The sequence below is a fragment of the Marmota flaviventris genome, chromosome 2 (genome assembly GCF_047511675.1).
Source record: "Marmota flaviventris isolate mMarFla1 chromosome 2, mMarFla1.hap1, whole genome shotgun sequence".
Classification (NCBI taxonomy): domain Eukaryota; kingdom Metazoa; phylum Chordata; class Mammalia; order Rodentia; family Sciuridae; genus Marmota; species Marmota flaviventris.
In genome coordinates this window covers 103,686,687-103,699,719 of record NC_092499.1, presented here as the reverse complement: position 1 = coordinate 103,699,719, position 13,033 = coordinate 103,686,687, and the positions used below count along the sequence as shown (strand labels likewise).

General features: G+C 39.7%; 1 protein-coding gene and 1 pseudogene across 5 annotated transcripts in view; both read left to right on the top strand.

The window, feature by feature from the left end:
* Window positions 1–1,083: 1,083 nt before the first annotated feature.
* Window positions 1,084–13,033, top strand: part of Znf280d (zinc finger protein 280D) — a 122,157-nt gene continuing 110,207 nt past the window's right edge. For all 5 annotated transcript variants that reach the window (XM_071608295.1, XM_027925932.2, XM_071608296.1 and 2 more), the window contains exon 1: window positions 1,084–1,234. The gene's annotated coding sequence lies outside the window, so the exon portion shown is untranslated. The remainder of the gene's footprint in view (window positions 1,235–13,033) is intronic.
* LOC139704565 (translationally-controlled tumor protein-like) lies at window positions 9,973–12,012 on the top strand (annotated as a pseudogene).

Genomic DNA, 13,033 nt, shown 5'->3' with positions numbered 1-13,033 from the left:
GGTCCCATGATGAGGGACTGGGGCCCAGGGATACTCAGTGACCCTGGAAGAGGGGAGCAGGCATACTGGGGAACCTGATCCTGGGTTTCGGCACCAATGAAAGGAAAGTGAGGAACTGGGAGACAGGCGAATGAGACATGAAAGAAGGAGACTAGGCACAGGAGCTTATTTGTCAGAGCTGACAAATACAGGCCATCTTTCCACAGATGGAGAGAGATAATACAGGCTTGGGTTGCATAACTTTTATGGGGCAGGCTCAGGGATTAGAGCCAGGTGGGTCCTAATTTGGGCGGTTAAGGGTTGGCTTGGTATGAGGGAGTGGCAAGCCTTTCTCAGAAAGGCCTTTGGGCGGGAAAGAGAAATTTTTCTTAAAATGGCGGCTGTCACTTAAGATGGCCATCCAGATACTAAGCAAGGACCTTACAGAGGCAAGATTTCAAGTCCTGGTCTGTCTTGAGAGCTGGACCCCTACTGCAATTGACCTTGTGAGGACTATGGGTAGAGAAAACTTTTCTTACAGATCAGAATACAGTGTTTACCAAGCGTTAATGAGAGCATGATCTTGCTTTCGTATATTTATACATGCATTGCCCTAACTTTTTTCTTTTGAAGTTAATACGTGTTAATATGCATATGGCAGGTAGAATTAAAGGATATTCAAGCAAAACCATATGTATTTTTGTAAATTTGGTAAAGTCAGCCAGTAAAAGAACCTGACTTCATTCCTGTTTCTCAACTGGTGTTCCTCTTCGCCCCTCTTGCGTGGCCTTTTTTACTTTTCAAGTCTGCGGAGAGGTACCCGGTGCACCTAGCAGGACCCAGAAGGCATTGTTGCAAGCTTGCAAATTCAGCGCAGCCCGTACGTGGGGATAGCTGCCCGGGGCTGGCCCCAGCGTACGCCAGCACCTACTGCAGTGCCAGGCCCTGCCCTCGCTCGGGGCCGGCGCGTGGCGAGCCCCCGTGGCCCGAGGCCCTGCGACGCGGCGCACATGCCGGCGCCCGCCTCCCGCGTTGGCGAGAAGACAGGGATCCCGGACGCACGGAGGCTGACCCGGAGCCTACCCATGAGGCAGCGCGTCGGCTGCTCGCGAACAACCCCCTTCCCACGGCTCGGCAGCCTGCTCCGCAATGGGAGCCGCGGCCGCTGCCGTGTAGTTTTTCGTGCTCCTCCTTTTCCTCCTCCTCTTTCTCCTCCTCCTCAGGGCTCCAGTCAGGCCGATCCGCTCCGCTCTCGGTAAGCGCCCCCCGCCCCCGCCCCCGCCCGCCCTGCACTGCAGCAGGCAGAGGCCCTCCCGCGCGGCCTGCGCCGCCTCACTCCGGGGGCGCAGAGCTGGGGGTCTCCAGGCCGGCGCGGGTCGTCGGGAGCGCCCTGGGCGCGGGGGAGGGGACCGGCTGCGCGGCGGCGGCCCGACCGCCATCTTGCGCCGTCCCCGAGCGGGGAGGGATCCCCGCGCGACGCGGCGGCTGCCCGGGGCTGCGGCAGGTCGGCGCTGCGCAGGCCGTCGCCTCTCCTCCGCCTGCGCGGGCTCGCTGCCCAGGCCTCTGCGCCGGCCGATCCCCAGCCTGGCTCTGGGTTTTCTCTCTGAGGGCCATTTCCTTTAGGCCATTGGTACCTTTGTGCGGATGTTTTGCGGAGACCCATGCTCTCACTCCACAGCCTACTCCGAGGCTCTTCAGTCGTAGGAAAGGAAACCGAAGGGCATTCGGAACTTCCAGGCACAGGGCCCCCGTCTTGCCCAGGTGACCGGTCGTTCCATGGGCACACCCTCATTTCATGTCAAACGGACTTCCCTGCCTTGCCGTAGAGGTCCCGTTATTGTCTACACGAGAAGGGCCCCATTGAGCAGTGAGTTGGATACACGATTTTGTAAATTGAGCTTTGCAGGTTTCACTTTATGAGCCGGAAAGAGTGATCACACTGAGGTTTTATCCTGCTCAGGAGATGGAAGGAATGTCTCCCAACTCATCTCAAGTTTTAACGCTTATAAGAAGAAATACACTAGAAGGGAAAACCCAACAACGTGAACCTGCTACTGCAAGCACGGGAGACCTTCGGCCAAGGGATTCTCTTTGTTTGCGAACATTTGGTCCTTTTTGAGAAATTCTGCCAACTTAAAATTTTGGCTTTATTGTTTTAAGGTTTGTACTGTGCATCTTCAGAATTTGACGTCTTTTAAAGTGCAGTTAAACATAAAATTAGAAGCGAGAAAGAGTTTGAAAGTGCAAGTCTCCTTTTAGCATTTGTAAGGTGTCCTGCTTTAAGGGTTTAGTATGTCAACAACCCACTCTTTCTGGATGCAGAAACTTAATGGGCCTGGGAGGACATTGGTTTTCTTTTAAAATTAAGTTAGGTTTGTGTGTTCTTATGGTCTGCCTTCACTACAGATATCATTGTATTTGTATCTTGAATTTCTGTCATTGATATCAGTTTGTTCCATCTAGTGCGTTTTGAGGTGGTCTGAGTTGATAGAACTGTTTTGAAGGTGAGGAAACTGCCTCGCAGAGATGACTAATGAGATCACCTGGCCAGTAAGGCCAGGGCCAATTATAGAACTGAGGCCTTCTGACTCCTTTTCAGTGCACAACTCATAGTATGTCTGTCCCTTCATTTTGAAATGAAGTGGTGGCAATAGACAAGGAGGCTTACCTGAAAAGAATGGAAGAAATACTATTCACTTGCCCTTTATCTCACTTTTAAGAAAATAATTCCCTCAACTTTGCAAAGTTTAAGTGATGTTATTTTTTCAAATATTTTGAAAACTTGTGGAATAAGACATTTGAACACTCATGTTCCATTTAGTTTTTTGTTTTTTGTTTTTAACTCAATACCTTTATTTTATTCGTTTATTTTTTTATGTGGTGCTGAGGATCCAGCCCAGGACCTCCCAGATGCCAGGCAAATGCTCTACCACTGAGCCACAGCCACAGCCCTTCCGCCTAGTTTTACAATACTTTTTTTTGCCATGTTTGTTTTTTCTACCTATCTCACGCTCAACATTTCAAAGAAGGTTTCAGATAGGACTTTTCACCCCTAGTTACTATACATATATCAGCATGTATCTCATAAGAAAAGCCCATTTTTCTGAATACTGTAATAAAATATTGTAATCACACTCTAGAAAGATGATAATTCCTAAAAATCAATTATATGTACATAGTGTGTATTTGCAATTCCTCATTAGTCCTCCAAATGTCATTTTTAATCACTTTTTTGAATCTAGGACCCAACCCTTTATTATATTTGTCTTAGTCTTTTTAAATTTAGAGTTGTTTCCTCTTTTTCTTTATTTTTTAAATTTTTAAAAATGACATTGATCTTTTGAAGAGAACAAGTCAGTAGTCTTGTAGAAAAGCCAATGTTCTATGTTTTGAGTAGTTCCTCATGATATTTAAATTCTTCCTTCTATACCTTTGTAAACCTCAAGTTAAGGTTGAAGGCTTGAGTAGATACAGGCTTAATGTTTTTGGCAAGAATATTTTATGAGTTATGCAGTATATTTATATAACATAAGAAGACTCTTTAAGTATGCTTGTCCTATTAATAATCCTAAATTTGATCTTTTATGTAAGATGTTGACAAACTTGTCTTTTCATTGAAGCATTTCTGTTTGCAATTAGCAAGTGATGTGTGGGGTGCTATTTTGGCCTTACTACTTGGTATGAAATTACTGCAGAAGGAATGGATATTTAAGTAAGAAGGAAAGGGCCAATTTTTGGAGGATAGAACTAATCTATTTAGTTTAGGGAACATGAAATTACTACTACCTGTTGGCATCAAAGCCTTGACAGGCTGGGAGTGGTGGCCTACTCTTGTAATCCCAGTGGTTCAGGAAGCTGAGGCAGGAGGATTGCGAGTTCAAAGCCAGCCTCAGCAACTTAACAAGGTGCTAACCAACTCAGTTCGACCCTGTCTTTAAATAAAATACAAAAAAGGGTTGGTGATATGGGTCAGTGGTTAAGTTCTCTGAGTTCAATCCCTGATACCAAAAAAAAAAAAAAAAAAAAAAAAAAAGCCTCCACAGGTGATAGAGGAGGTAGAAAGTCACAAAGATTTTTGCCTTTGAAAGCTTGTTGAGGTGGGTAAATTGGGAAGTTCTGAGGTAGTTCCTTGTTGGAAGACCATAAATCTCAGCATCATAACACTTCAATCCACTCTTTCCAGTTTGGCCTAATGTTCCATGTTTTACTACTCAACATTAGCTTTTTGTAGTAGGGGAGAAGAGGGCAAAGAAAAGAATTAAATAATTTTGTATTTTCTCACAAATTGTTTATTTATTGAAGAGAAAATTTAGAACTATATCAAGAGTTTATTTTCTATATAAATTTTTTTCTATGCAAATTGGAATAGCTTTTTTGTAAATAAAAATTTGATAATAATTTTAGGTGATAGGATATTGGGAATTTATATTGACTTTTTTTTGTTATTTCAGAAATAACATTTTAAAGGTGAGAAATGCAAAATATTTGGCATATTTACTAATTAAATATATAATCCTAGATAGCTTTTTTCTTTTTATTGTTTTTTTTTTTTGAGAAGGATTAAAAAATATTTGATTTTTTTTTCCATCAGATTGTTTTAAATGATGGTATAAACACAATTACATAGTAACTTGTATCAAAACATTGTGTGTTTAGAATTTTGGTTCATTTCTGTAAAGCAATTTTCTTTTAAGGATTTTATTAGCCCTCAGTATACCAGGAGAAATAGTTATCACTATTTACCATCTAGATCAAAAAGGATCTTTTAAACATTTTAAGTTATTTTATATAATTAACAGAAGACTAAAAGCATAATGTCAAATATAAGAATTAAGACACAATGTAAGAAAACTTATTGGAGTTTTGGCAAGAATTTAAACAGCAAACCTCTTTGTATATGCTGGGAACAATGACAAACAAATTTGTTTCATGTGTTTAATTATATACCACTCCTATAATGAATATGCATGAATACTTAGAGCAAGCGTTCTTATTAAAATTGTAGCACACTTTTTTTTTCTTTTAGTTTTTATATCTATACAAAGAATATCTTCCTTTCTTCTTCCTACATCTGTTGGAAAGAATGTTATGTTTAGAGGGTAAGAAAAAAATTATCTTTCTGGTTCTGGAAAGTTTTTTTTCTTATTACATAAGGAATTTCTTGGTAAAATTTATTTAGTTTTTGGTAGTGGGGTTTGAACCAAGGGGTGCATTACTACTAAGTTACATCCCCAGCCCTATCTATCTATCTATCTATCTATCTATGGTACCTGGGATTGGTAGTTAGTTAATTAACCACTGAGCCACATCCCTTTTAAAAAAAATATATTTAGAGACAGGGTCTTGCTAAGTTGCTTAGGGCCTCACTAAACTGCTGAGGCTGACTTTGAACTCTGTCCTTCTGTTTCAGCCTCGAAAGCTGTTGGGATTATATGTGTGTGCCACTGCACCCAGCCCCTAGCCCTTTTCTATTTTTTATTTTGGACAAGGTCTCCCTAAGTTGCTAAGGATGACCTTGTTTTATAATCCTCCTGCGTTAGCCTTCTGAGTTGCTGGGTTTATAGGCTAGACAATGCTTTGACCCTCTTTCTGAGTATATCTATTCATCCTATAATTTTTTTTTTCTCTTTCTTGTGGTACTAAGGATAGAACCCTGAGGTACTCTACCACTGAGGTCTATCTTCTGCCTGTTTTTTCTTTTCATTTTGAAACAGGGCCTCCAAAAGTTGCTGAGGCTAGCCTCTGAGTTGGAATTCTCCTGCCTTAGTGTCCCTAGTAGCTGGGATTACAGGCTTGTGCCACCACGCTGGGCTTTGTGACTTTTTTTATAATACAGATGACTTAGGTTAATTTTTTGTAGGTTTTCTTTTTTTGTTGTTGTTTAATTCATTGATGTTTTAGAATGTATTGAGCTAGGAAAACTCCAGTTTTCTTAGGATGTTAAGAACCTTGGGCTTGTTTGGAACCCAAATTGTATGTGATTAACTTCCCTTGCTTTTCTCTTTGTACAAAGTCACAGAAGTTCAACCCTACTTTGCCCAAAGAGCCATCTAAGTTTTTTTTTTTTTTTTTTTTGCTAGAAATACTCAGCCAGATGAGAGCCATTGTAGCAGTAGTAAGGTGTGATAAATAGAAAAGTTCTGAGATAGTTTGATGTTGGACAAATGTAAATCTCAGCATGTGCATCTCAACCCATTCTCTCCACTGATGCCTTACAGTATCCCAGTCCTTCTCCAATGTTTTTGCAAATTTTTTGTAAAAATTTGTTAAGTTATATTTCTGACAGAATTTTGATTTTTTTTTTTTTTTCTATTTTGCAGTATTGGGGATTGCAATCTGGGCCTTGTACAAGCTAGACAAGTGCTTTACCACTGTGCTAAACTGCCAACTCTTTTTGATTTTATTTTGAGACGGTATCTTGCTAAGTTGCCCGGGATAGTCTCAGACTTGAGACCTGCCTGCCTCAGCCTCCCAAGTAGTTGGGATGACAGATGTTCCCCCATTTTACCCAGCTTGAAATTATTTTGAAATTATTCTTTTGATTCTTGTAATACTTCTACTTCCTATCTCTTTTCTGAATTTCTCTGTAGATCTATATCTTTTAAGCTTATGATGTTTCACTGTCAAATGTTGCTCAGATTTTTATTTCATATCTTCCAGATTTTAAAAGTAGGCAACATTGTCTGAATGCAACTAACTACAAATTAAATATCATGCATGACCCTGGATCAGTTCATCTTGTTAATACTGACTTGAGGTTTCAAATGCTTCTGTCCTCCTTGTGAGTCTTTTTTTTTTTTTTTTTGCATATGCAACAACAAAATTCAATACTTAAAAATTTTTTGAAACTTTTGATGATCCATAGTTATCTTTTGTGCTCTACAGTTGTAAGATATTTTTTATTTCATATTTATGGTTAGCCAATTAGAATGATAATCCAGTGGATTTTAAAAATTTCTATATCTTCTGTTTCCTTCCATTCACTTGCACTTATGAATTATATCAAGTAAAATTTCAGCACTCAGATGTAAGGGATGAAAGAATACTGTCATGTGTCCTTTTAGCAAAACATCAGTGGCCCGCATTCTTATCACAACATACTGCATTTTTTGTTTTTTATTTCAAGGCAGGATCTTGCTAAGTTGCTGAAGATGGCCCTGAACTTGTGATCCTCCTACCTCAGCCTCCCCAGTAGGTGGGATTACAGGTGTGTGCCACAGTGCCCAGTTGGTGTAAGAATATTTTGAGCTGAAGGAAATTGAAACCTGCCTGATAGATGCAGGAAGAATTTTCTATTCTCCCTTTATTTGCCTAAAAGCAGGCAAATAAATTTTCTTTTATGAGGTTGTTTTAGTCATTGTTTTTGCTGCTGTGACTAAAAGGTCTGACCAGAACAATTTTGGGGAGGAAAAGTTTATTTGAGGGCTCATGGTTTCAGAGCTCTTAGTCCATGGAATGCCAGCTATATTCCACAGTGCTCTTGGTGAGGCAGAACATCATGACAGAAGAGTGTGGCAGAGGGAAACAACTCACCTGGTGATCAGGAAGCAGAGAGAGGTCTCCACTAGCCAGATACAAAGATACACCTGAAAGCCATGCCCCAGTTCCCATCTCCTCCAGCTCCACCCTACCACTTTAGTTACCCCTCAGTTAATCACTGTCAGGGAATTAATTCACTGATTGGGTTAAGACTCTTAAAACTGAATCATTTCTTCTCTGAACCTTCTTGCATTATCTCACACATGAGCTTTTGGGGGATACCTCACATCCAAACCATAACATTCTGTCCTGGGCCCCCAAAAGCTCACTCTTATCTGACAATGCAAAATACATGTAGTCCATTCCCAAGAGTCCCCATTGTCTCAGTAGTTCCAAGACTGTTCAGAGTTCAAGTCCAAAGTTTTCTGAGGCTCAAGGCAATCTCACATTGTGAGTTCCTATAAAATTAAAAGCAATTTACAAATATCCAATATATAAAGATGCTCAGTAAACATTTCCATTTACAAAAGTAGAGGCATAGAGAGAAGGGATGGGACCAAAGCAAGACCAAAACCCACAATCGACACTGTTGTTTTATACAGCTGGCATACAGGTTCTGTAGTTCTGTATCTGGCATCTGGAGCACATGGTAGATGTCCTCTCCCAAAGGGCTTGTGTAGCTCCACCCCTGTGGCCTTGTTTGCAGCCTAAGTAGCCTCTCTGTTGGTTTGTCTCTGTTTAATTCATGCAACTTTCTTAGGATGACATAACACATTACTGGCATTTCTTAATTGGGCACGGGGGGGGGGGGGGGGGTGCGGGTGAGGGGGTGTATCTCCACTGTAGCTTTGGCTTCCTCCTCAGATCTCCACACCTTGCCTTCTCTGGGAGTACCCACAAGGACTCTGACCTTGCTGCACTTTTTCTGGCCTCCAAGGCCTTCCTTTGAAATCTTGGTGGAAGCCTCCATGACCCTCTAACTCGAGTATCCTGCCTTCCTACAGAACCAGCACCATGGAGTTGATGCCAAAGTCTGCTGCCATCTTGAGCAGTAGCCGAGAGACTCTGGCTGCATCAGCTTCTGAATACCTGGGTGACCGAGCACATTGAAAAAAACTTCCTAGACCCCCATGTGGAAGAAGGATTTCCCACTGCTCTGGGCTCAAGAGAATTTTCACTTTTACTCCCTTGAGCCTGAGGTGGTTGTGGTCTTGCCAGATCTTGAGATGCCTTCAAGTCATCTTTCTTATTGTCTCTTGCAAAGTCTTTAACATTTCTTTAATGGTGATAATGTCTTTAACAACTGCAACTTTTGTTAGTCCTGGTTTTACTCTGGCCTTTCATGTCCACGTTTTTCAAATATTTTTGCTCTGCTTTCTGCTCCTGAATATCACAATGAACTTGGCTAAAAGCCTAGACATTTCTTCACCAGATAAAAGAAGTCCCTCACTTTTAAAATAGGCCTCACAGAAAGTCTCAAGACATGGGCAAAATGCAGATAACTTCTCAGCCAGAATATAACACAAATTGCCTCTACTCCAAATTCCAGAAGCATTCTCCTTCTCTGAATCCTCTTGAGCCCTGTCTTCTTTGTTCATAGTCCTGTTGGCATTCTGGTCTTCTGACCAGAATTGGCCATTAAGCTCCACTTACAAAAATCTAAAGCATTCCAGCTTGCATTGGTAAGCATTTCAAAATTCCTCCCACCAATTCCAAAATGCTCCAAAGACTTATGAACCACATGGTCAGATTACTCACAACAGTAGCCACACTCCTGGTAGCAATTTCTGTTTTAGTTAGCTTTTTTGCTGCATTGACTAAAAGATCTGACCAGAATAATTTTAGGGAGGAAAAGTTTATTTGGGGGCTCACAGTTTCAGAGATCTTAGTCCATAGAAGGCTGGCTGTATTCCTCAGGGCTCGAGGTGAGGCAGAACATCATGTCAGAAGAGTGTGGCAGAGGGAGGCAGCTCACCTGGTAATCAGAAAGCAGAGAGAGAGGTCACTACTTGCCTGATACAAAGATATACCCCAAAGCCACACCCTAATTACCACCTTCTTCAGCCACACCTTCCACTTAAGTTACCACTCACTTAATCACTATCAGGGGATTAATTCATAGGTAATGATTGGGTTAAGACTCTTAACAACCTAATCATTTCCCCTCTGAACCTTTCTTTGTCTTACACATGAGCTTTTGTGGGATACCTCATATCCAAACCATAACAGAGGCTTCCCACTTATATATCGGGAGGGGAAGAACACTTTTTTTCCTTTGAGATGGATTATCAACCCAGAGATGATGAATAAACATATCTTCTAACATAACCCTACTTGCATTAAGTTATTTCTTACATTTCCTAGTTCCTTCCCCATGATATATTATTATTCAAAACTAATCTCTCTTTTTCTTTATTAAAATGCTATATAAACCTCTAATTCTAGTAATTTCTTTGGATTTAATTTCTTTCTTTCTTTTTTTTTTTTTTTTTTGTGAACTGTAGTGCATGTAAATGTTAGTGAAGATTTTATGTCTTTTCTCCTGCCATCCTTTCTTAATTCACAAGTCCCTAGGTACTGAACCTAGGTGGATAGAGGGAAAGTTTTTCTTCACTGACATAGGTAATGAAGATGATGTTTTCAGTCTTCTGTATCTTTTTGAAAGTTGATGCAGTTTTTGTGCAAACCAATCTGAAAACTGAAAAACGTGATGAAAGATAATGCATTTGTCACATGGGTTTGTATTGTATCATCTTTCTAGGCAACTGAATCATTCTTCTATTTTCTGCCCCCCCCCCTTTTTAGCATTGTTTGGATTAATTATTGTGCCGCAATAAACTAATTAGAAAAATACTTCAAGATGTAGAAAAAAGTAAGATCCCATAATATATCTTAGATGTATAAAAGAACACTTAGTGATTATAAAATAGAATAAGATTTATTCTATTTAAAAGTAATAAGTACCTGTTACCTTCTTGTTTTGAAGATCTCTAAGAATTGATATAAGGCACACAGTGTCAGTCTTTACCAATAGAACTGACCCCCCCCCCCATCTCCCCCCAAGATAGTGCAGCCACTCTCTCTCTCCAGTCACCATCATGATAATCTTCCAGGACCTCATCAGCCACAGTGATCTTCTTCCATATCTGGAATATTATGGACAGGCTATGCCTGGAGGTAGAGGGCAGGATGGTCCCTAGGACAGAGGGTAACACTGGTGACACACTCATGGATACCTCTGCAGAAAGACCCAAGGGCAAAGGTGCCAAAAGCACAGTGATCACTGGTATTGATATTATCATGAACCATCCCTTGCAGGCAACCAGTTTTACAAAAGAAGCATACAAAAAGTGTATCAAAAATTATATAAAATCAAAGGCAAACTTGAAGAACAGAGACCAGAGGGAATAAAACCTTTTATGACAGGGGCTGCAGAACAAATCAAGCACGTCTTTGCTAATTTCAAAAACTACCAGTTCTAAAAAACAAAACAAAACAAAGCAAAAAAACAAAAAAAAACCTACCAGTTCTTTTTTGGTTAAAACATAAATCCAGATGGCATGGTTGTAACTCTTGGACTACCATGGGGATGGTATGACCCCATATATGATTTTCTTCAAGGATGGCTTAGAAATGAAAAAATGTTAAAACAAAATTGGCAGTTACTTTGGATCTAATATCTGTCATCATAGCCAACTGCTGCTTGTCATCCACACAACATGGAACTGATGTCGTCTCAAATACATTTATTTCGACCGTGGTTTATTTGTATTGGAGGCATTGTTTGTTTTTTTTCTGAGAAAACATGTCATGTAGGTTGTCTAAAAATAAAGTGCATTTAAATTCACTTGAAAGAAGTCCTTAGTTTAATATGTGTTTAAATTAAATCCAATCTGCAGTATTCCTGGAGAAGCTAGAGCCTGGTCATAGACCACCATTAAAAAGCTATCTTCAGATAACTCTCACAGTGAAAACTACTTCTGTAACTGGAATATAAAAAACAAGAACCAAAGTTTTTATTCTGACTTGAATGAAGCAAAAGACCATTTTCATGGCAGTGCCAACATTTGAAGTATGGAACCTTATACATTTCATCACCTACAAACAGAAGTAGTTAACCCTGGAAGAGATTACCAAAGGAATAAAAGGAAAACTGACTAAGCTGGAAAAAACAAAAACAACAACAAATATAACTACTCAAGAAAGACATTTTAAAAAACTAAAATGGCTTTCTTTGGATTCTGATAGCATACCAAAGGTTAATAGTTAATTTGGAGTTTGAGCCCTACCCCTCTCTAATACACATATTAAACCTACCTGCCTCTCCTTATCCTGTAATGATATTTTTAATCTATCGTATTACATCTCTAATGAATGTAGGAAATAAATAGAAAGTTGTCCCTTGAGATATCTGTTCTAAAATATTCTTGCTACCAGTTTTCCCTTCTGAGCTTTACCTTCAGAGATCCTATAGCAAAAAAAAAAAAAAAAAAAGAAGAAGAAGTAAATGTAAACCTGGAGGATTTATGGGTTATATTTAGGCTTTTTGGTTAACTGGATTAAACCAAAATATTTTTTATTTCAGTCACTTTTATTGTAAATGTTCCTGTTTTTCTGGTTTAGTATGCCAGGATGAACACAAAATGATTTGAGGATGATACGTTTTCTCCTTTGTGTTTTTAAACACAATGCTGTACACATGGTTAATGCTTAAAAAGTCTTAGTGTTGTACTATTCACTTGAATATTCATGTTTAATTGAGAATCACTTGAGTTTCCTATTCTAATATTTTAACAGTTTAAAATTGTTGCTTTACTCCTTGAATTTTTGACCATCAATATAGTAATTTAATTATCTTATTTAAACAAAGGCTCTGACTTATGTTTATTCAGCACAGCAGTTTTCCAAGCATTCTGGTGCTTGAGTCATTTTGAAGGTTCTATGTCTTCCCTTTAGTAGATCTGTCTTGTAAGGTTGGATTTTCTGTACTTTAGCAGGACAGTGTGGTGCAACATATTGAAATGCAGAAGCTGATAAGAGAATATAAGCTGTCTTTTTTTAAAAAAATATGTATATTTTTGATTGTAGGTGGACATAATGCCTTTATTTTTATTTATTATCTTTATGTGGTGCTGAGGATCAAACCCAGTGCCTCACCTGCCTTCAGTGAGCACTCTACCACGGAGCCACAATCCCAGCCCCAAGAATATAAGCTGTCTTTAAAAATATGTATTAGTGAGATTTGCAGCAGTGTTGAAAGTTATTTTCCATAAGAACATGTTAACATATAATAATTGTCTTTTTGATTTGTTTTGTTTTGTTACCAGGGATTGAAGCCAGTGGAGTTCAACCAATGAGCCACATCCCCAGCCCTTTTTAATTTTTTTAATTGGAGATAGGATTTTACTAAGTTGCTGAGACTGGCCTTGAAATTCCTATCCTCCACTGGAATTACTGGGGCGTGCCACTGCACCTGGCATTATTATTGTCATTTTAATTAATTCATATTTTAAAAAATTGCTCAGGTTTGGAATTTGTGCTCTCCAGGTGAAGTTTTCCTTCTTAGATGTTACTC